Genomic DNA, 23,472 nt, shown 5'->3' with positions numbered 1-23,472 from the left:
ATGGGTGCATTTGTATGCAAAAGAATGGGTGGAAGAAGAAGAGCAGCATGGGTGAGAAGATGGTTTTGGCATAAATGAATCAGGCATATTTTAGCCAAAGAAGAAGAGAAGAAATGTCCATAAAATACCCACTCAGAAGAAAAGGTAAATGAAGAAGAAAGGTTTAATCTTTGAATCTGGGCACATTTTGAGTGTGTTAAAGAAGAAGAAGAATTGGTAAAGAAAAAGAAGGCGGCAGTGGGCATGAGAGTATTGCAGAAAATAAAAATAGTAAATGCCATTTACCTTTTACTGTAAAATAAAGGAAACTGCCTTAGTTTAAGGGTGGAATATGGAATAAATGCAACCAGAGAGGTATAACTTTGATTTGTCAAACCTCGGGTGAAACATGTCATTTGCTCATTTTATTTAATATCTTTGAACTCTTTCACACGACACTGTATGTTTGTATCAATGTCATAAAATCATTTTGTGTTCATAAATTATCTTCCTGTTTTTTCTTTTCTAATAGGAACTGGGACAATCTCTTGTCCGTCCACTGTCTCCATCTGTCAGCAATCTAACTGCAATTAAATACCTGTAAGCAGCTAATATAAGTTTTGATTTTGAAACTCGTACATTTTTTTTTTTTTTCTTTTCTGATGTTAATAGTTCTCATTCTGATTAGGACTTTGGCATAAATACATTATCTGGGCAACTTCCAAAAGAGCTTGGCACGCTTCCTGAGTTAACAGTATTGTAAGTTTAAAGTTTATCCCCTTTTAACCTTTTAATAATTCATCTAAATGAGCTCTGTTGTGTAATTGCATAACGATTTTATTACTGAAGAATTAAATTTATGGGTATGTAGAGGTATTGGAACAAACAATTTCTCTGGTCCTGTGCCACCTGAGCTTGGTAATTTGTCAAAATTAGAGCAACTGTATATGGGAACAAACAGCTTCTCTGGTCCTCTGCCCTCTGAGCTTGGTAATTTGACAAAATTAAAGACATTGTAAGTTTTTAGAGACTTTTCGGTTTCATTTTCAATGCAAAATTTTTCTTATATTGAGCATTTATCCTACTCTATAATGTTGTGGACAAGAATGCAAAACGTGAAAACCCCACCTGGCTTTATTATTGGAGATTTTACTATCTTGTGTTGGGTAATTCGTTTAGTTGGTGGTGGCTTTATTGGAGACAAGTTACTGAATTGTGATAGATTTTATAATTATTCTTTGTCTTGGCAGATATATGGACAGTTCTGGAGTGAGTGGTGAGATTCCTTCAACCTTTGCTAATCTAAGGAACCTGGAGTCAGTGTAAGGACTTTTTGATTATGTTAATCAGCTAATTGGAAAATTTCTAAAATAGATATACATTCTGCTGATGAAAAATTCTTTGGATCAGATCTTAAACAAATTCTTTTATTGTGCTCAGGTGGGCTTTTGACATTGAACTTACAGGAAGGATCCCTGACTTTATAGGAAATTGGTCAAATCTTAAATCCTTGTGAGAAAACTATTTTAATTTATTCTTTAGTTTGTTCTGAGTCATGCTTAAGTTACTTTAGCTTCAAGCTTCTTCACTATGAATTCAGTTTGAAATACTGTAATTATAATGTTTGAGATTGAGAATATGTATTCAGGTACTTGAAGGTTCCTACTTTGAATGCTATGCCAATACAGTTCACAATTTTCTTTTTCCTGTCTTTTTCTATATACATATATTTGAAAATATATGTATATATGTATATATTTTTTTTTAAGGTTATGAAGGCCCGCATGGAGTATTATATTTTTGCCTGAGGGGTTTAGGCTCAGCTTGTGTGGGCCTTGCTGCCTAGTTAGGTTAGCTCTTATTTATTTATTTTGAATGAAGTGATCGACACTATCCAGATGGATTTATGAAGCTTCATTCTTAAATATATATATATATTTTTTATTTTTTATGGCACCTCATAAATTTCATAAACGCTCTTCATTTTTTGTTTTTTTTATATTACGAAAAAAATTAATATCTCATACTCTGCACTCATACTATATACTCCACCATTATTATTCATAAAATAAAATATTAGATAATTGAATTGAAAGTTAAAAAAAAAAAAAAAAACTAAAAAAACTCTTATAAATAATATCAACAACATAATACAGTTAAACACTATCAAAGATATATAGATTAAAAATAGTTACCAATACTTTGAAGAAAAAATAACCATAAATTTATATGTGAAGTGATTAAAAACTTTTAGTTTTGTATTTCTTATAATTACGAATCTTCTTCACTTATTAAATTGTTACTTTGTTGTAAAAATGATTTTGAATAGCGCAATAAAAAAAAAAAAAATCAGGCTTATTAGATAATAGTGGACCATAACATGCAAGTCTTGGTTAAGTTAATTAATTCCAAAAATTTAGAAATAGTCTAATTTTTCTGAAACTATTGATGATTGTGATTACTTGGGAAATTTCTTAAAAAATAAAAGACAACATGTTAGTTGCCATAACGTTAGCGTGTTAGACTTATACTATTATTTTCTATTTTAGTCATTCGACTCACATTTGTGGATGTAGACAAGGATTTGCTGAACCACGTAAATTTGCTGTGTGATTGTCTTTCTACCTTCCTTGTTTTTCATATCTTACAAAGTCATTGCAATATTTATTATAACAAGTCATTAATGCTCTGTTTAGTGCCCAACATTAATCATTATACGTAACTAACAGAGATTGACAAGGACTGTAGTATCACTTACACATTTCATTGGATCCAAATTTTTTTTTGCCAAAAATTTGTTACTATCCCAGAGATCCCGTAATCTCTATACGATTTGAAATGGACAGTGGAAATTACACAACAAAATAAATTTATGATTTTCATGTTCCATATAAACTTCTAAGTAAATTTATATTCCAAGATCTTTGACATTTTTATAGCTAATGTTAAGTCAAGGATTTAATCGTCTTTTCAGCCTTTACATTTCCTCCTTTTTGAACAAGTCCAATAATGCAAGTGCATGCAATATATCCAATTGAAACATACTTGCGGAGAAATACCTCTGTATTTAAAACCCTGTGGCGACGCTCCACCGCCATGACCCCGACACTTCAGGTAGTGCACCTGGTCGGGGGGGAAATAGGAGAGTTGATCGCAGATGGGCTAATAATGATCAGCGAAAAGGAAAGAAACCACGGTTCAAGCCCAAGAAGTCTTATGCTCTGGTTCCTCGTCGCGATAGCGACAGGAGCCAATATACCCCCTTGAATGCATCTGGTTTGGCCATTCTTGACAAATCAAAAGAGGCCAGTCTGCTCGGAGAGCCTGAGCCCATGAAAGGTCCCCCTTCATCCAGAAACAGTAAGAAATATTATCGCTATCATCGAGACAATAAGCATCACACCGATGAGTGCCGAGTTCTCAAGCAAGCAATTGAAGACCTTATCAAGCAGAGGCATTTCAAAGAGTATATTGATGACTCTACTCCCATGAGGGAGAAAAATCAAGAGGAACCGGGAAAGAAGCGTCGTGATCGCAAGGGTATCTGCAGCGTGGGAGTAATCTTTGGAGGGCCGCACCTCGCAGGAAATTCGCGAGGTGCCCAGGAAAGATATGCTCACGTAGCCTATCACGACCCCATCAGCGTGATGAACATGACGCAACGACCACCAAAGGTTCCCAGAGAGGAGGAAATCACCTTTTCCAAGAAAGACACAATTCGATTGCACCATCCCCATGATGATGCTCTCATCATCACGCCCCAAATAAGGCGCTTCGACGTCCACATAATGTTGGTGGACAACGGAAGCACTATGAACATTTTGTTCCAGCCAGCTTTCGAAAGAATGAAATTGGATGAGGCCGACCTAAAGCCCGCCTCGATCCCCTTATATGGTTTTACAAGGGATCACCTGATCCCCAAAGGAACGATCTCGCTTCCAGTCACGTTGGGTGACTCTGACAAGGTGACCAAGATAACTTAATTCTTAGTAGTGGATTGCCCATCCGCCTTCAATGGCATTCTAGGGCGACCTCTATTGAGGAACTTCAAAGCAGTCACTTCGATCTACCATCTCAAGATGAAATTCCCCACCCCAACGGGGATAGGGGAAGTAAACGGATCTCAGCGCGCATCTCGCGACTGCTACATAAGGGTAGTGCAGATGGCGTGCAAAGGGAAAGGCATCTCGCGTGGCATTCCCAGACAGGTAATAGCCATCAGCTAGATCGAACCATAGCCTAGCCCAACTGAGGATAATATGGATCCTCGTATCTAGGAATGCCCTTCCAATGGGCTAGTTAAGGATTTATCTAAAGTGTCAGTTGATCAGACAGAGCTGAGTTGAGTGTTGAGGATTGGAAGCAATCTCAACCCCTAGCTCGCTAGTGACCTGACAAGCTTCCTCAAAGAAAATATCGATGTGTTCGCGTGGACGTATATTGACATGGTTGGGGTTAGCCCGAATGTCATCTGCCATGCCTTGAACATCGATAGTGAAGCCATACCGATTCGCTAGAAGAAAAGAGCAATGAATCCTGAGCGATATGCTTCTTTAAAACTTGAGGTAGATAATTTTCTTCACAATGGATCCATCCGGGAATCGCTCTATCCAAGCTAGGGTACTAACCTAGTTCTTGTAAAGAAGCCCAACGATAAGTGGCGGACCTGTGTTGACTTCACCGACCTCAATAAAGCATGCCCAAAGTACAACTTTCCTCTACCAAGGATCAACCAGCTCGTGGATGCCACCATCGGGCATGAGTTGTTGAGTTTTATGGACGCATACTCAAGGTACAATCAAATTCAGATGTATCCATCAGACGAAGAGCTTACCTCATTTGTTACAGATTAGAGGCTATATTGCTACAGAGTTATGCCCTTCGGCCTAAAGAATGCTAGTGCAATTTACCAGCGGCTGGTTAACCGAATGTTTTCTGAGCAGATCCAAAAGTCGATGGAAGTCTATGTCGATTACATGATAGTCAAGTCGCACGTCGCTTTAGATCATATAGCGCATCTCGCTGAGATGTTTGACATCCTCCGGAAGTAAAGAATGAAGCTCAACCCCCTTAAATGTTCCTTCAAGGTTTCCTCGGGAAAATTTTTGGGGTATATGGCTAACCAGAGGGGAATAGAGATCAACCCTGAGAAAATCCAAGCTCTCCTCGATATGAAAAGCCTGACCAACAAAAAGCAGGTTCAAAGCCTCAATGGGCGAATAGGGCACTCAGTTGCTTCATATCGAGAGTAATAGATCGCTGCTTGCCATTCTTCAATGTACTCAAGGCCAACAAGAAGTTCGAGTGGACTCCCGAGTGCGAACAGGCATTCCAAAGCATTAAAGAGCACCTTGGAAAGCCACATCTTCTGTCCAAGCCTCTCTCGCAAGAAATTTTCCTCCTGTATTTGTCCGTCTCTCAATAAGCGGTCAGTGCAGCATTAGTTCAGGAAGAGAACAGGGTCCAATGGCCAGCGTATTACGCGAGAAATGTTTGTTGGATGCCAAAATATGGTATCCAAAAATGAAACGGTTAGCTTATGTCTTACTGATCACTTCCAAAAAGTTGCGACCTTACTTCCACGCCTATACGATCCATGTAATGACTAGTTACCCGCTCAGGAAGGTCCTCCAGAAGCCAGAGGCATCGGGTAAATTACTCAAATGGGCTATGAAATTAAGTTAGTTCGATATGCAATACAGACCAAAAGCAACCATCAAAGGGCAAGCTGTTGCTTATTTCATTTCGGAATTCTCATATCATCCGACCGAGGAATTTGAGCAACAAGCCAGCGAAGTCAACTAGAAAACTATTCAGAATCTATCGACCTGGAGCCTATACGTCGATGGATCATCGAACAGGAAGAGGGCCGAGGCAGGTCGTCTCCTCTTAAGTCCCGAAGGGACTCGTATCCATGGCATCCTCCGGTTTGGGTTCAAAGTGACCAACAATGAGGCTGAGTATGAAGCTTTGCTCGCTGGGTTGTGGTTGGCCAGAGAAATGGGATCAACCGCGATCAGCATCCACAATGAATCCATGCTGGTTGTTAACCAGATTTTGGGAGAATACCAGGATAAAGAAGAAAATATGATCAGCTATTTGAAGAAAGCTAAGGCCGCGCTCGAGTCGTTCAAGCACTTCAGGATCACACAAATTCCTAGAGATAGCAATTCTGTGGTAGATGCCTTGGCAACGAAGCCTCGTCACTAGACTCAGATGCATCGGAAAGCATTCCTGTTCGGTTCATAGAGGCTTCCAGTGTCAGCTCGACTGAACATGCCGTGAATACTGCAGAATCAGTTTCCTGGATGACCCCTATCATTCAGTATCTTAGAGATAAGACCTTGCTTAACGACAAAGTCAAAGCAAGGACCCTGCGAACGAGAGCTGCTCGTTACACACTTATAGGAGACTAACTGTACAGACGAGAGTTTAGCACCCATCTCCTTTGATGTGTAACCGGCGAAGAAGCAGACTACATCATGAGGGAGATACATAAAGGGATCTATGGCAATCACACAGTCGCACGATCTCTCACCATCAAAGTTGTTCATCAAGGGTATTATTGGCCCTTGATCCAAGAAGACACCTACAATTTTTTCAAAAAATGTGTCAAGTACCCGCCGTTCGTGAACATATTGTGAGCTTCTTCCCACCAGTTGATAACCATGACTAGCCTCTAGCCATTTTTCATGTGGATAATCGATCTCATTGGTCTCATGCCAGTTGGTAAAGGGGGAGTCAAGTATGTAGTGGTCGCGATAGATTACTTCACTAAGTAGGTCGAAGCAGAGTCATTGGCTGCGATCACCACCAAAAAGCTCAAGGACTTCGTCTTTAAAAACATTGTGTGCCACTATGGGATTCCTCATACCCTCATCTCTAATAATGGAAAGCAGTTTGATAACGAGGACTTCAAACAATTTAGCGACGAGTTGGGTATTCATAAAAAATTTACCTCAGTTGCAAGACCACAAGCGAATGGTCAAGTTGAAGCTGCCAACAAAACCATCAAGCACACTCTGAAGGCCAAACTTGGCGTAGCCAACAGAAATTGGGCCGACGACCTTCCTGAAGTCCTGTGGACATATAGGACAACTCTGAGAACCTCTCCCTCAGAAACCCCTTTTTCGCTAGCATATGCCTGCAAAGCGATGATCCTTGTGGAGATAGGGACCGGTTCACTTCGGAGGGACCTATTCAACAAAGTCGAAAATGAAACGCTTATGCGTGCAAGTCTAGATTTAGTTGGAGAACATCGCAGCAAGGCTCAGCTAAGAATAGCCGTCTATCAGTAACGCGCGAAAAGGTTCTTCGACTCTAAGGTCAAAAGAAGAGACTTCCAAGTCAACAACCTCGTTTTGAAGGAAGTCCTTCTCGGTACTAAAGAATCAAGTGCAGAGTTTTGGGACCGAACTAGGAAGGCCCATATCGCATCGCCAAAGTGATAAGATCGGGGACTTATCATCTCAAAAGGCTGAATGATTCCGAAGTACCGCGAGCTTGGAATGTTGAACATTTCTGACCATATTATCAGTAATTTCTAACTCAATTTTTACTTGTAAAGATTTTACTTTTCTTAGTCCTTGCAAATGTAAATAACAAGTGTGTAATTCTGTTCTTTTGCAATCATTTTTACATGTATAATTCTGTTCACATAGACTTGTTCCAATGTAATTGTAAATAGTTAGCATGCGATCTCATATGTAATACAGGGTATGAAAGTTAAGTACTCATGAACGATTAACAAAAAACGATGTCTTTATTTATTTGTAATAAAAGGGAAAGTACATAAACAAGCAAGAGAAAGGCTACAAGAGCGGATCACTGATCCTCGTCCCCAGGCCCCGAAGGGGCGACATCCCCAGGCTGGTCGCCAACCTCTTGTTCGGGTGTGGGCTCCTTCGGGACGTACTCCGGATGCTCCTCCGAGATATACTTCGGATGCTCTTCCTCTTGGTCAGGGCCCTAAGCCGCTTCTGCGTTCTAGGTCCGTGCCATGGCGGCAAGAGCTTCCCGATACTCGTCAGGGAGGTCAGTCAGGTCTATCTCAGGGTTCTTCAGTTGAAGGGCATAAATGGACTGGATCATCCATTCAGAAGCCTTACTCTCAAGCTTTGACTCCTGCTACTGCATTTCCACAATCAGCGAAGTGATGCAGCCCTGGGTGTATCAGAGCTCGGCCTCAAGTGCCCATCGTTGCTTCTCTGTAGTCTCCCATAACTCACTCTTATTCTGCTCGTAAGGCCTGTTCAGAGGTCGTTTGCAGTGCCTGGTCTTTCTCGCCAGCCTCCCTTGTGAGTCTAGCCACGGTCCTCTGGAGTTCCTTTACCTCTTCACTGTGCTTGTCCAGCTCGGCCTTCTAAAAGTCTACCGTGCGATAGGCAGCATCCCTCTCAGACAAACGTTGGCTTGCCTGAACAATGGACGAGTCTTTGTTTGCTCGCATGGCCTTTAGTTCTTGCTTAAGCCACACATTCTCCTCCCTCAGCTCGACCAGTCCTTCAGCAGCCCCCAGCTAGACCTTTTGCAGGGACATGTGCAGGGAAAACAAGGCCTGCATGACGAAGAGAATAAAGTTAGTCCTTTATAGTACGAAAGCAAATATAAAAGTCCTCGTTGGGGACAGCTCATTTACCTGGCTCAAGTGTTGGAAAGATATGGACATCAGGTCCATGGGGTTAGAGGCCATGAACTGCTCGAATGCCTTTGCGAGCCTGCATTCTAGTAGGGTTAAAACTACCGACTGTAGATGGTTTGGGAGTTGGCCCATCGATTCTAGCACAAGTATGTCAGTACCCTTCGCAGGTGGAGTCTCCCTCGCAGGTTCTTTGCCCGACCTCCTCTTGGGGACTCTGGCCTCCATTTGCCTCATCTGCGAACCCTCGGAGGCAATAGAGACGCCAGTAGCGCCCCTAGGTGGCCCTTTCAAGTGGAACGACTTGTAGGGCTGCGACCTCTCGAGCTGAATGCCCAAGCCTTCCATTTCGGACTATGACTCTTCAGTCCAAAGTTGCCTCCTCCTTTTGGGCCTCTAGGTCGCCGCTCTCTGTATCGGGTGAGTAGCCGCAGGCTAGGAAGTGCCCGCAGGTTGGATAGGAGCACCCACCGGTGTTCCTCTGACAGGGGGATCGCGGGAAGTCTCTCTAGTTGGCCCGATTGCACCTAACTGGGAGAAGGAAAATTGCCTTGGTTGCAACGATCTAGGTACCTTTAGAGGTATAGTCGCTGCATGCGAACATCGTTAGTCAAACATTTCGCTGCATGCAAAATTTGAAAATAAGCTAAGGTTACGAAGCTTACTCAATGTGATCTCTAAGGTTGCTTCAAAGTTGAAGAAACCGTACTTCCGCAAATTTGTGGTTGTCACGAGCAGTCTCACGTCACTACTTTCTTCCGACAGAAAGCTGAAGGTAGTGATCCTGTCGAGATCCTTGAGGAGCTCTAACCTAGTCGTTTTGTTAACTGCAAAGAAACAAAGAGCTCGTTAGCAAAGAATAAAAATTAAGCTCGCAAACTCAAAGGAAAGGAGAACCTACTCGGCTCCTGAAAATAGCAACTGCCATCACGATGAAAGAAAAAAAACTTTGTCTCATAAGCCTTTACATTGCTCGGGTAACTATGTATTCCCACTTCAATGGTAGGTCGCCTGGAAAGGTAGTAAAAATCGTTGTCCTTACTTTTTTTCAGAAGGTATGAGAAACTGAGCTCTAGTGTGGTTAGCTCGCCCAATCCGTTTTCGCCACACGCAATGTGCATGGCCATGGCTATCATGCATGCGTTCGGCGTGACCTACAATGATGCAATCCCGAAATGATCGAGGACCGACCTGACAAAGGGTGGAAAGGGATCAACCCCCCACTCTTGAATATGTTCTTGGAGATCACAGCAATCCCTAGTGGCAGACTCTGAGTTGTGTGTGTCCTATCTCGGAAGACCTCCACGTTGAGAGCGTATTGGTCTCCCACCCTTTGAAGCTCCTCGGTAGTAATTACCGACAAGATCTCTTGAGGGGGACCTATGGAGGCATCCTGCATGGGTGAACTGATCTCTTCCTCAGTTCTGGTCGTAGGGGAGTCCATTCTTCTGCGGTCTAGAAAGAAAAGCGACATGCAGAGAATCACTCAATCTTCGTACACTGTTTCGTACGATGAGGTGGAGGGAAAAAGTAAATATTTCCTCCCTTGAACCTCAATAAAACCCTAACAGAATATTTAAAAGCCACCCTCAATGGCTCTAACCCAAAGGAGAGTATTTCATCTCTGATCATTTACTGGTGGACTGTTATCGCATGGCAACCATTGAGAACAAAAATAACAAAAGTAGGAGAGGAGAACCATCTTTACCTTTTGAGGTGAGGAGACTAATCCTTCTGCTTCAAGTATCAAGCGAACATTGATCTGGAAGGCAAAGAACCAAGGCTCACGAAAGCTTCTCACTCTCTCTGAGAATGTAAGTATTGTGACTTTGCCTGAAAAGAGCTTGGGGTTTTATAGTGAAGGAAGTGGTGCTTGGTTTTCCCGAAGTCAAATGATGTTTGGGCAGAAAACGCATCTGACTATTGATCGTGATCACGTGTCGCGAATCAGCGAGGAAAGTGATCGTCACACCTCGAGAAACCAGATAGTCATTCCCTTCCGTTGAAACACTCAAGCGACAACTCGTTTCCCTCCACCACATTTAATGCGCTCACGTTTGTATTTAATGCTCTGATGGGGAATGTCGTTTCAACATGGCTCCCATTAATGTGCATGGCTGGCACTTATTGCGCAAAAGACACGTCTGTCAAAACAGAAGGTGTTCCATCAATGCGTCAGTTGAAAAAGTGCAACTGATAACATCTAAAGAGGTCATTACATAAAACACTCTTCACCTTATGTCAGTCGTGAAGCAACGTGACCCTTTGAGCTCATCCTATCAGTCGTGAAGCGACGTGACGATTTGAGCTCATCCCGCCAGTCACGAAGTGACGTGATCATTCGAGTTCATCTCATGATAGTCGTGAGGCGGCGTGACGTTTTAACATTGATGAGCATCGGTCGCGGAGCGACGTGACTCTTCACCCTTAGCAAAAGTTTCTAAGTGTAATCAGGACATGAAATTCAGTCCAGGTCGAAAACATCATTGTGGCACTGGGTACTTAAAGACAGGTTGCTGACCCAAAAGGTAAAGATCATCCTAGGTAGCCTGCGAGGAAATCTTCTCTCGACCTCTTTACAACCAGGTCGGATCAACCAGCATCTCTTCAAACACATCAAATCAAGGCATGATTGTATAGTTTCCAAGGTTCGATTCTCAAACCTTAAAAACTAAGGGACTTCTGTTTTGCCTAAAAAAGTAGGGCTGACACGATGCCCTGTTAACGCAAGTGGACAGAGTTTAGGTAGGTCCTACAGTCATTCAAACGCAGTCACGTTGCGTGCTGACGTGAGCAGCATGCTTCTGCCAATACAGTGGGTGCGTGCCATGATGACGAGAGGCTAGAGTTGCTCCACGTGTCTAATCCCTGCACACGTCGCATGAATGTAAACAACGGGACACAAGGAAGGATTTGCACGGCAACCTGACCTACTCCCAAATTCAGCGATCATTACCTCAATTCATCTCACAATAAATAGTTCAGCGATCATTACCTCAGTTCATCTCACAATAAATAGAGAGATCCTCTCCCGTTTGTGGGATTGGCCAATTTTACTCTTGATTAGCTAATTTCTCCCTAGAATAGCATATATACTCTTTCTCTCTCTCTTGTAATCACTTGTAAGTCAGCTCGCTGAGCGCGACCTGACCCCTCATATTAATAGGATACCAGTGGACGTAGGAGTCGCTTGTTTAAGTATTCGAACCACTTTAAATGTTGTTTCTCCAGCTTTTGCTCAATTCCATACCCTCATCCATGCGTGTCTTCTAGAATAGCTTAGTATTTCACATGTGCGTTTAATTGGTGTCAAAATCGAGCATTAACATGATTTAACACACATCAATGAGGGTGATTAATTTAATTGTTAGATAGAGACACTAGGCCACTAGTGAGAGCCACTAATGCAATTCGGATGTGCTCAATGCAATGTACCGTCTTATATTAATAATACTCATCATCGATCAAATACAATTTTGTACTTGTCAAGATTTCAACTAATTAATTAACCTTAGATGACAGCTTATGAACTCAGTATTAACGCACACGTCCATATTCTTTACAGTTAATTATCTCCTAACCCATTAATTAATGTTTTAATGTGATCAGAACTAGTTCGGCATGGCCTATTTTTTTTTTTTATATGGACTGGTGTTATTTTTCATTAGATATATAACAACAAACACGGTATTTAGAAATTATTAAGAGGCAGACGAATAAGAAAATTATTGAAATAAAGTAAACATTAATCCTTAATCATACTTATTTATAATTAATTTTATGTAAAAATATATGAATTTCCATTGAAAGTAGAATCAAATTGGAAATAATTTACCTACTTGCTTTTGCTTACCCCTTCAGCAGCCTATAAATCTGTTTAACATAGAACAATCATAAATAAGGGAACAAGGAAAAACAATAGGTTGACAAAGTGGACGTCAGCTGGACCAAGAGCTAGCTTTTGGTTAATATTCTATGAAGTATGCCCGAACAAGATACTCTTCACAGGGATTAGACTATCATTTTAGACTTGAGGTGGAGATCTTAATTAAGCTAGAGTAGTCGCCGAACAAGACTAGTCTCACAGGGATTAGACTTATATTTTAGACTTGAAGTGAGATCTTAATTAAGTTATAATCAGTAACGATATGTTTTTGAATAAACAAACAATTGATATTGGTTTATTTATGTATTAAATCTATAATTTTGATGAAAGCACCAGCTTCACTTTCAGTATTTGTTTGTTTGTATGTATTTGCATTCTCTCGGAGGTTCTTGTCCTATGTAGCTCAACTCAAGTCAATCACTACAGCTCCTAATGAAGGTCTGCTTCTAATTTTGTGTTCATTTTGATTATTAGATGATTTTCTTGCTTATTTATTTTTCTTCTTCGCGTTCTTCTTCTAATACCAGTAAAAGCATTGAATGCATTATATGAAAATGGGGGATATCTGCAAATCAAAATCAATGGAATATAAGTGGAGAGCCATGCAGTGGAGCCGCCATTAACGACTCCATCAGCATTGGTCCGACGGTTACAACCCCTTCATCAAATGTGATTGTTCGTACAATAATAGACTCTTTGCCACATTACCGAGATGTAAGTAGAAAAAGATACATTTTGCGAACTGGGTAGAGCCGTAGTGAGTTCTGTCCATCCTTAATCAAACTACACTTTTTTCAAACACCTTATTTACATGTTTTTTAGTCAGTGGGACACTAAAGACCTTTCTCTAATTTCATTGTTGCTTAAGTTACATTTTCTTAATTACAGGCAAGTTTACTCACTGCAAGTTGATGGTGTGATCCCAGCGAGCTATGGAGTTTAATTTCCTCACCAATCTGTATGGTTTCCAGTATTCAATTGTGTTTATTTTAGAGCATAGTTATTAAATATTTTTTTCTATTTTTCTACCCATTCTTCTTCTGATCTCCTCTTTTACTCAAAACGTGCCCAGATCAGAGATTAAACCTTTCTTCTTTCTCATTACCTTTTTCTTCTGAGTGGGTATTTTATGGGAATTGTTCTTCTTCTTCTTTGGCTAAAATGTGCCCAGATTCATTTTCTGCAAAAACCATCCCACTCACCCACTGCCGCCTCTTCTTTTATCTACCCATTCTCTTTCTCTTTTAACCCAACACCCATCTTCACTCTTCCCACAAATACACACACCCATCTTCACTGTTCCCAGAAATCACAAAATGCAAGAACATGAGACATCTAACCCAAGTCAACGCCCACTTTATCAAGACTGCCCAAATCCACGACCCAGTTGCCACCGCCGAGATTCTTCGCTTCTGCTCTCTCTCTGACTGCCGTGACTTAGACTACGCGCGTAAGGTTTTTAACCAAATGCGTGAACCCAATTGCTTTTCTTATAACACTCTATAAGGCTTCATGAGAGTAATGATGATAAGCTCTACATGAGTACATGCCTTGTTATTTTATCAATTGATTTGTGATGGGTTTGTGTTACCTAATAAGTATACATTTCCTCTGTGTTAAAGCTGAGCCTGCGCTAAAATGGGGGGCTTTTAGAAGGAAAACAGGTTCATGGGTTATTGTGAATTTTGGTTTTGTTTATGATGAGTTTATTGTCAGCAATCTTGTTAGAATGTTTGTTGTGTGTGGCGAAATTGATGATGCTCATATTTTGTTCTATAAAAACATTGTTGAATTTGGTAATGGTAGTAAGTTAGGGGGAGATAAGAGGAGGCAAGAAGCTTGTAGTTTTTGTGAATGTGAAGATTGATTGGTAGTTAGAATTGGAAATTTTAGAGCTTCATGAACTTGTTTGAAAAAGGCCTCAAAGAAGTGTGGTTTCGTGGAATGCTATGATATCTGGGTATGCACAAAATGGGAAATTTAAGGAGGCATAGAGATTTCACGGAGGCAAATGGGAGATGTGCGTCCGAATTATGTGACTTTGGTTAGTTCTTCCTCCAATTTCGCGACTTGGGCGCTTGAATTAGGAAAATGGGTGCATTCGTATTCAAAAGAATGGGTAGAAGAAAGGGAGCAGCAGTGGGTGAAGAGATGGTTTTAGCATAAAATGAAGTCTAGGCATATTTTAGCCAAGGAAGAAGAAGAAGGAATGTCATAATACCCACTCAGAAGGAAAAGGTAAATGAAGAAAGGGTTTAATCTTTGAATCTGGGCACATTTTGAGTGTGATTAAGAAGAAGAAGAAGAAGAAGAAGAAGAATTGGTAGAAGAAAAGAAGGCGGCCGTGGGCATGAGAGATTTGCAGAAAATAAAAATAGTAAATCGCCATTTTAACCTTTAAACTGTTAAAATAAAGGAAACTGCCTTAGTTTAAGGGTGGAATATGGAATAAATGCAACCAGAGAGGTATTAACTTTGATTTTGTCAAACCTCGGGAAAACATGTCATTTGCTCATTTTATTTTAATATCTTTGAACTCTTTCGACACGACACTGTATGTTTGTATCAATGTCTAAAAATCATTTGTGTTCATAATATTTATCTTCCCGTTTTTTTCTGTTTCTAATAGGAACGTGGGACTAAATCTCTTGTCCGGTCCACTGTCTCCATCCGTCAGCAATCTAACGGCAATTAAATACCTGTAAGCAGCTAATATAAAGTTTTGATTTTGAAGCTCTTACAATTTTTTTTTTCTTTTCTGATGTTAATTAGTTCTCATTCTGATTAGGAACTTTGGCATTAATACATTATCTGGGCAACTTCCAAAAGAGCTTGGCACGCTTCCTGACTTAATAGTATTGTAAGTTTAAAGTTTACCCCTTTTAACCTTTTAATAATTCATCTAAATGAGCTGTGTTGTGTAATTGCATAACTTTATTACTGAAGAATTAAATTTATGGTATGTAGAGGTATTGGAACAACAATTCTCTGGTCCTGTGCCACCTGAGCTTGGTAATTTGTCAAAATTAGAGCAACTTATATGGGAACAAACAGCTTCTCTGGTCCTCTGCCCTCTGACTTGGTAATTTGACAAAATTAAAGACATTGTAAGTTTTTAGAAACTTTCTGTTTTCATTTTCGATGCAAAATTTTCTTATATTGAGCATTTATCCTACTCTATAATTGTGGACAGAATGCAAAACGTGAAAACCCACCTGGCTTTATTATTGGAGATTTTACTATCTTGTGTTGGGTAATTCGTTTAGTTGTGGTGGCTTTATTGGAGACAAGTTACTGAATTGTGATAGATTTTATAATTATTCTTGTCTTGGCAGATATATGGACAGTTCTGGAGTGAGTGTGAGATTCCTTCAACCTTTGCTAACCTAAGGAACCTGAGTCATTGTAAGACTTTTTGATTATGTTAATCAGCTAATTGGAAAATTTCTAAAATAGATATACATTCTGCTGATGAAATTCTTTGGATCAGATCTTAAACAAATTCTTTTATTGTGCTCAGGTGGGCTTTTGACATTGAACTTACAGGAAGGATCCCTGACTTTATAGGAAATTGGTCAAATCTTAAACCTTGTGAGAAAACTATTTTATATTTATCTTTAGTTTGTTCTGAGTCATGCTTAGTTACTTTAGCTTCAAGCTTCTTCCATATGAATTCAGTTTGAAACACTGTAATTATAATGTTTGAGATTGAGATATGTATTCAGGTACTTGAAGGTTCCTACTTTGAATGCTATGCCAATACAGTTCACAATTTTCTTTTTCCTTTCTTTTCTATATGTTAATGTAGGAGGTTTCAAGGAAACTCATTTGAAGGTCGATACCATCATCCTTTTCCAGTCTGACTAATCTGACTGAATTGTGAGTGTCCCTGCAACATTTCATTGATCATGTTTCATTTCCAAAATCAATGCAACAATCTCGTGAAAAATGAAAATGTAGGAGAATAAGCGACCTATACAATGGGAGCTCATCGTCATTGGCATTCATAAGGAATATGAATCTTTAACTACCTTGTAGGCAACACTGTCAAAGTTCTAAATATCTTGTGTGGAATTACTCATTTTTACATTTGTCTTTTCTTCCCCTTCTTTCTTTGATTTCGACTGTTGTTTTATATATGCAGAGAACTAAGGATAACAAAATTTCGGATTCAATTCCATCTTACATTGGCGATTACCAGGTTTGGTGCATCTGTAATTTATTCTTTTCACCTTTTTATTTTCCCTCCTTTACCTTTGGTGTTAGCTAGTTTATTCATCTTATAATTGTGTATTTCTAATGTTTTTCTTTAGGGATCTGAGTTTCAACAATCTAAGTGGACAGATTCCCAGCTTGCTTTCAATTTGAGTTCGCTAACTCAGCTGTAATCCACCAATTCTGCTTTGTTCGTCTTACTTCCCAGAATGTTCTCGTTATACTGAAACATGTAATGCTGCTTTGTACTCAGGTTTCTTGGAAATAATAAGTTAAATGGTATCCTCCCTGCAGAGAGTCAATTTGTCAATATGTAAGTACTTTTAACATATACATCAATCTCATTTCACTAATATACCAAAATGGACTGCTCTACTAGTGAATGAATCAAGTGAAAAAGTAATAGTTGCAGGACAAGTTTTTCTGGGACCCCAGTTTGATGCAAAAATCGCTTGAAGGAAAGACTAAACTTGCTTTTGAATCATACAATTTCAAGTGCACACTTCTTCTTGCTAAATGTAAACTAACATGACCATCTAAGCTTGTAACTTGGACTTGTGGTGTTCTTGCAAAAACATGGAGTTAGGTTTTAGATGGTTTCAAAAGCTTATATATATGACACCAGTGTGATTTGAATAATGCCTGAATTTTATACGTTCCAGTACTGCATTATGTAACTAACAGTCTCTTCACCTGATGCTTGCAGAGATGTCTCTATAATATCTATCTGGAAGCCTTCCTCTGGGATCGGCGATAAAGTTTACAACTGTAAGTCCTTAAATTCTGTTAAACATAAATTTCTGTAAAATCTGTACTATGTTTCACATTTTTTAGTATTTACACTATGATGAAACTAGCATTCAGAATTTTATTGTTGCAATGTGCAGTATTAGTTGCCAACAACTTCACCCTAGAAAGTTCTAACAGCAGGTGATTCTCTTGTTCTATGTATTATTGAATGCTTGAAACTTTCTATAACAATAGTAAATAATAATAATGGACAACTCATAGAAATGGGTGCCTTAGCAGCTAGTTCCTGCTGTCTTATAATCTATCCTCTCCTTCTGTCAGTGCTTTGTCGCATGGAATGAACTGTCTCCAACGCAATTTTCCTTGCTACCGAGGTTCTCCAATCTGTAGTACAACTGCATTTTGTCATATTGTGATTTCCAAATTAAACACAGTAATATTAACTAAGGTGGAAACAAAAGGCAATGGTCATGTGTGGATGAGTTCATCCGGGAAGAGTTCCATAGATATTATAGATCATCCTTTTAGACACATGTATTCTTAATTTTGTACTCGATTTTGGTATGCAGATTCTAGCTTCGCAGTTATTGTGTGGTCGGAAATTAATCTATAATGATATTGTGTATGAGAGGGATAATGAGACTCTTGGTCCAGCTAAATACTATGTGACTGACAAAAACAGCTGGGGAGTAAGTAATGTTGGAGTATTTAGCAGAGCACAGTCCATGTTAACAGCTCTTCTACATCTAGAATCACAAATACTCAATCGAACTGTCCAAACAGCTCGAATTTCTGCTTCATCTCTAAGATACTATGGTTTAGGCCTTGAAAATGGAAACTACACCGTGACCTCAAGTTTGCAGAAATACTGATTTCGATACTACAGGATGGAAAAGTTATGGGAGGCTGTTTTTCGATATATATGTTCAGGTTTGTGTTTCATATTCGTTTATTTTAGGTGAAACAGCCTCACCTACATCACATGGTTTATGCTCTGGTTAAAGCATGACGAATGACCTTAAACGTATTTTGTTTCCCAATATCATTTCCTTTCAACTGTTACTGGTTTTTGTTTCAATTTTTGATTGTGCTTATTCCAGGGAAATCGCGTTGAAAAGGATTTTGACATAAAAAGGGTAGCAAATGGATGCCTTAGAACAGCAGTTCAGAGACAATATACGGCTCAGGTATCTGAAAACTACCTGGATATCCACTTGTTTTGGGCTGGGAAAGGGACTGCTGTATTCCTATGTGGTACATATGGACCTTCAATTTCGGCCATCAGTGCTACCCCAGGTTAATAAATGGAAACATCCTTATTTTCTTTTTCCTCTTTTTGGTTGATTTCCCAGCATTATATAAGATGTTGAGTTAACTGCTGAGCTTTGATACAGTTTCGAGCCTACTGTAACCTCCAAGTCTAAAAACTCAGAAGAATAAAACAGGCCTAATTGTGGATGGTTGTTGGGGTTGGGGTTGTATTTTCTATCAGTTCTTGCAGTTTTCTTCTTCATTGTTCGAAGAAAAGAAAAGGCCACAGTCTGATGATGATGACGGTAATTTGAAAGATCTTTCTACTTGCAAAATACCCTCAAATGTATTTGATAATAAACAGTTTTGCGATAGTAAGCTATATTTGTTGGTGAATTTTCAGAGCTTCTAGGGATAGATTTAGACCATACACTTTCAGTTATGTTGAACTAAAGGTTGCTACTGATGGCTTCAGTCCTATAAATCATCTTAAAGAGCTAAGATTTGGACCAGTTTATAAGGTAAAGTCATTGTTCTAATTGATGCCAAACAACTGCTGACAACATTTATGTGCCTTAAGATTGTCTATTTGATTTAGTGGCTCTACTTTTACATATTTACTATCATAGCCAGCCATAATCAAACACAGATTGCATCATGAAACTTAGATTCAACTTGAAACATTGTCTTTTCTAACCAATTAAACTCGAACTTTTTACTCAAGGAAAACTCAATGATGGAAAAGTAATTGTTGTGAAGCAATTATCTGTAGCATCCCAACAAGGGGAAGAGTCAGTTTGTTGCAGAAATTGCTACTATATCTGTTGTGCGGCACCGGAACCTAGTAAAACTGTATGGATGTTGTTATGAGGGTGCACAACGGATCCTTGTTTATGAGTATCTGGACAACAACAGTCTTGATCAAGCATTAGTTGGTATGAGAATGTCATTTATGCAACTATATATTGTCTTTTCATTTAAGGTTCCTAGTATTGTTTGGCATGGAAATCACAATTCAAAATTTTATATGGCTTTTGTTAAGTAGGAAATGGAAGCTTGAATGTTGACTGACAAACACGTTATGATATTTGTTTGGGAGTAGCAAGAGGTCTAGTTTATCTTCATGAGGAGTCAAGGCTTTGGATCATACACAGAGATGTGAAGGCCAATAATATTTTGCCTGATGGTAATCTCATCCCCAAAATATCAGATTTTGGTTTGACCAAACTGTATGATGATAAGAAGACGCACATAAGCACTTGTGTGGCAGGGACAATGTAAGATTTTTTTGTTGACTCGTATATTCATTTCCTTCTTAAATTTGTTAATATGCTATAAATTTATAATACTTACATTCATTGGATATACTATAATGAATTTTGTTTCTTTTGCATTGACATAATGGATATCTACTATCTAGCACCTGAATATGCCATGCGTAGACATCTTACAGAGAAGACTGATGTGTTTGCCTTCGGAGTAGTGGCTCTAGAGGTAGTTAGTGGGAGGCCAAACTTAGATTCGAACTTGGAAGAAGAGAAGATGTATCGTCTTGATTAGGTATGAATGAAATTTCATAACTCTATTAAATCATTCTCCTTCTTTCATCGGAGTCTATTAAATGGTTTCTAGCCTTGTGTTTTGGTTTGGATCATCATGGAAACAAACTCAATGAACATTTTATTATTGCCAGTCTTGTGAAAAGTTAGGTATATGTTAATTGTGAATTCTAAAGTCCCTGGAAAAACAAAAGAAGGAATAATTTGAGCAGTTGACATAAGTCCAGTTTGTCACTTCTAGTAGATATGAATCAAATTTGACTCCCATGCCAATACCTTTTCTTTCATTCCTCCTGATCTAATCACTAACATCATAATTCCTATGTTTGATGCTTCTCAGGCTTGGCACCTATACGAGAACAATCGCCAACTCGAACTGGTGGACTCCACATTATCAAAATTCAACGAGGAAGAAGTAAAACGCCTGATCGGAGTAGCTCTCTTATGTACTCAAACATTGCCCTCATCAAGGCCATCGATGTCTCGTGTAGTTGCTATGCTTTGTGGAGATATTGAAGTGAGTACAGTGAATTCCAAGCCAGGATACTTGACTGAATGGACATTTGATGATGTGACCAGCTTTGTTAGTGATGATGATCCAGCTGAAGAAAGCAGTGATTATACTAGCCATTACATCTCATCAGCAAGCAACGAGGATACAACTCCACCAATAAGTGGTGCTACAGCCTTGCTCCATTGATTGACTTTCAGTCTTGATTCCACTTTTATTTCATATTTGTTCAGCACAAGTGTTATTCGTAATGCTAAAAGAAATGTAACACAAATAAACTCAAGTAGATAATATTGGAACAAAGAATTGTCAACGGGGACCAAGGGCTAGGTAGCAAAAATACTATAAAAGGGTTAATATCCAAACGGGTTATAGTTTAGAGACTATATATACAACCTAGCTAATCTCCTTATTCATTCAATGACATAACATAATAGCCTTCAGCAGTTCAAAAGAAGATCCCTGAAGTGATAAAGTAAATTTTTGTTGTTATGGCTACTCTTGCGGATTTCCTAGACGACGCAAACATGGAAGATAAGGTCGACGGTGATCTCCTGGAAGATGTAGAAGCTCTAAACTATGATGACCTGTACAATGTTTCAAAATTGCAGAAAACCCAAAGACATACTGATGTAATGCAGAAAGTTGAACATGCACTTGAGGATCATGGAGTAATATTAGAAGATGATCCAGAATACCTGTTGATTGTGGATAGAAATATGCATTATCAGTGGATATTGAGAATGAAATTGTTATCATTCGTGACAATAATCGGTTGAAATTTCCAGAGCTTGAATTACTTGTCCATCACCCTATTGATTATGCCCGTCTTGTGAAAAAGATTGGTAATGACCGTTGTTGATCTGGAGGGGCTTTTTCCCTCAGCTTTTATTATGGTGGTTTCAGTTACAGCTTCAACCATAAGTGGTAAGCCACTTCCAGAGAAGGTCCTCCAAATGACAATTGAGTCATGTGAGCGAAGCAGAAAATCCTGGATTTTGTAGAAAGCAGAATACGGGATATATTGCTCCAAATCTTTCTGCAATTGTTGGAAGTGGTGTTGCAGCTAAACTTATGGGAACTGCAGGTGGTCTTTCAGAATTAGCTAAGATCCCTGCTTGGTGCTAAGAAAAAGAATCTTGCAGGATTTTCTACTGCAACATCGCATTTCCGTGTTGGTTATCTTGAGGAGACACAGCCACCCCACCTTCTTTGAGGATGTGTGCCTGTGGGTTCTTGGCTGCAAAATCAACCCTTGGCATGCTTACTAACTAAGTTACTGGTATTGTATGCATAAAGTTTATCCCCTTCTTGACTTATAATGATTCATCAAAATGACTTCTGTTTTGTACTTGCATTGCAATTTTATAACTGAAGAACTAAATTCTAGGATTGCAGAGGTATTGGAACAAACAACTTCTCTGGTACAGTGCCGTCTAAGCTTGGTAAATTGTCAAAATTAGAGCATGGGAACAAACAGTTTCTCTGGTCCTCTGTCATCCGAGCTTGTTGATTTGTAAGAAATTAATGCTTTATAGTCTTGTGTTTTGGGTTGCATCATCATGATAATAGCACCAGTGAACATTTTAATATTGCCAATCTCATGAAAACTCTGGTATATGTTAATTGTGAATTCTGAAGTACTTGGAAGAAATGATATAATTCCAGCAGTTAATTTTCTTGACTTTTAGAATATATGAGATGAGTCAAATTTGATGTGCATGCCAATACCTTTTTTACACGGTGATCCAATCACTCGTATCATAATTCTTATATTTCATGCTTCCCAAGCCTGACACCTATACGAGAACGATCACCCAACTAGTGAACTCCAAATTATCAAAATACAATGAGGAAGAATTAAATATACTCAGACTTTTTTATGTGCTCAGACTTTGCCTCATTAAGGCCATCGATGTCTGGTGTAGTTGCTATGCTTTGTGGAGATATTCAAGTGAGAACAGTGACTTGAAGCCCAGAAACTTAACATCCTTATTTCTTTTTGGGCCTACTCTATTTCGGCCTAACTTCAATTTTTTGGAAATATTTTTGATGAAATTTGATAGGATTTCATCCCCAAAATGGAAGTTCCACATGAAATTGAATAGAATACTTTCAAAAACTTTTACCAAATAAAATTCTACAAAATCGTTCATGTGCTAGGAATAGCATATAAAAATAAATATTTCATTTACAAAACCCAAATAAATAAATAAAATTTTACATTTAAATGTAGAATTTGATTGGAAATGAATCCCCTCGCTTGCCCGGAAGCTGATTGACATAGAATAATCAAAACCAGAAAACAAGTTGCATTGACTGGTGAATTCATATGAGACAAAGAACAATTCTTAAGAACCACACATTGCATTATAATTTATAGGTGCTAATTCAGTTAAAAATATTAAAATTCTTGAAGAAACAAAAATTAACAAGATAACTATTTCTTGATGTATGATAATGTTGATGAAATCATGAAAACAGCAGCTTCAGTTTCAGTAATTGTCTGCTTGTTTGTGAGTTGCATTTTCGTGGACCTTCTTGTACTTCATGTAGCTCAAACTCAAGCTCAACCTACTACCGCCCCTCATGAAGGTCTGCTTCTAAGTTCCTTCCTTTTTTTTTTTTTTTCTAATTCTTAAGATGATTTTCTCTTGTTCTCATTCTTTTTCTGATAACAGTG

The 23,472-nt window shown here is 39.0% G+C and overlaps 2 pseudogenes; both read left to right on the top strand.

Annotated features, from left to right (window-relative positions):
* On the top strand, window positions 1-20,997 carry LOC116141119 (annotated as a pseudogene).
* A 269-nt stretch (window positions 20,998-21,266) lies between these two features.
* On the top strand, window positions 21,267-22,420 carry LOC116141138 (annotated as a pseudogene).
* The last annotated feature ends 1,052 nt before the right edge of the window (window positions 22,421-23,472 follow it).

The sequence above is a fragment of the Pistacia vera genome, unplaced genomic scaffold, assembly GCF_008641045.1.
Source record: "Pistacia vera cultivar Batoury unplaced genomic scaffold, PisVer_v2 Contig393, whole genome shotgun sequence".
Taxonomy (NCBI): Eukaryota; Viridiplantae; Streptophyta; class Magnoliopsida; order Sapindales; family Anacardiaceae; genus Pistacia; species Pistacia vera.
This window is presented reverse-complemented; position numbering and strand designations above follow the sequence as displayed.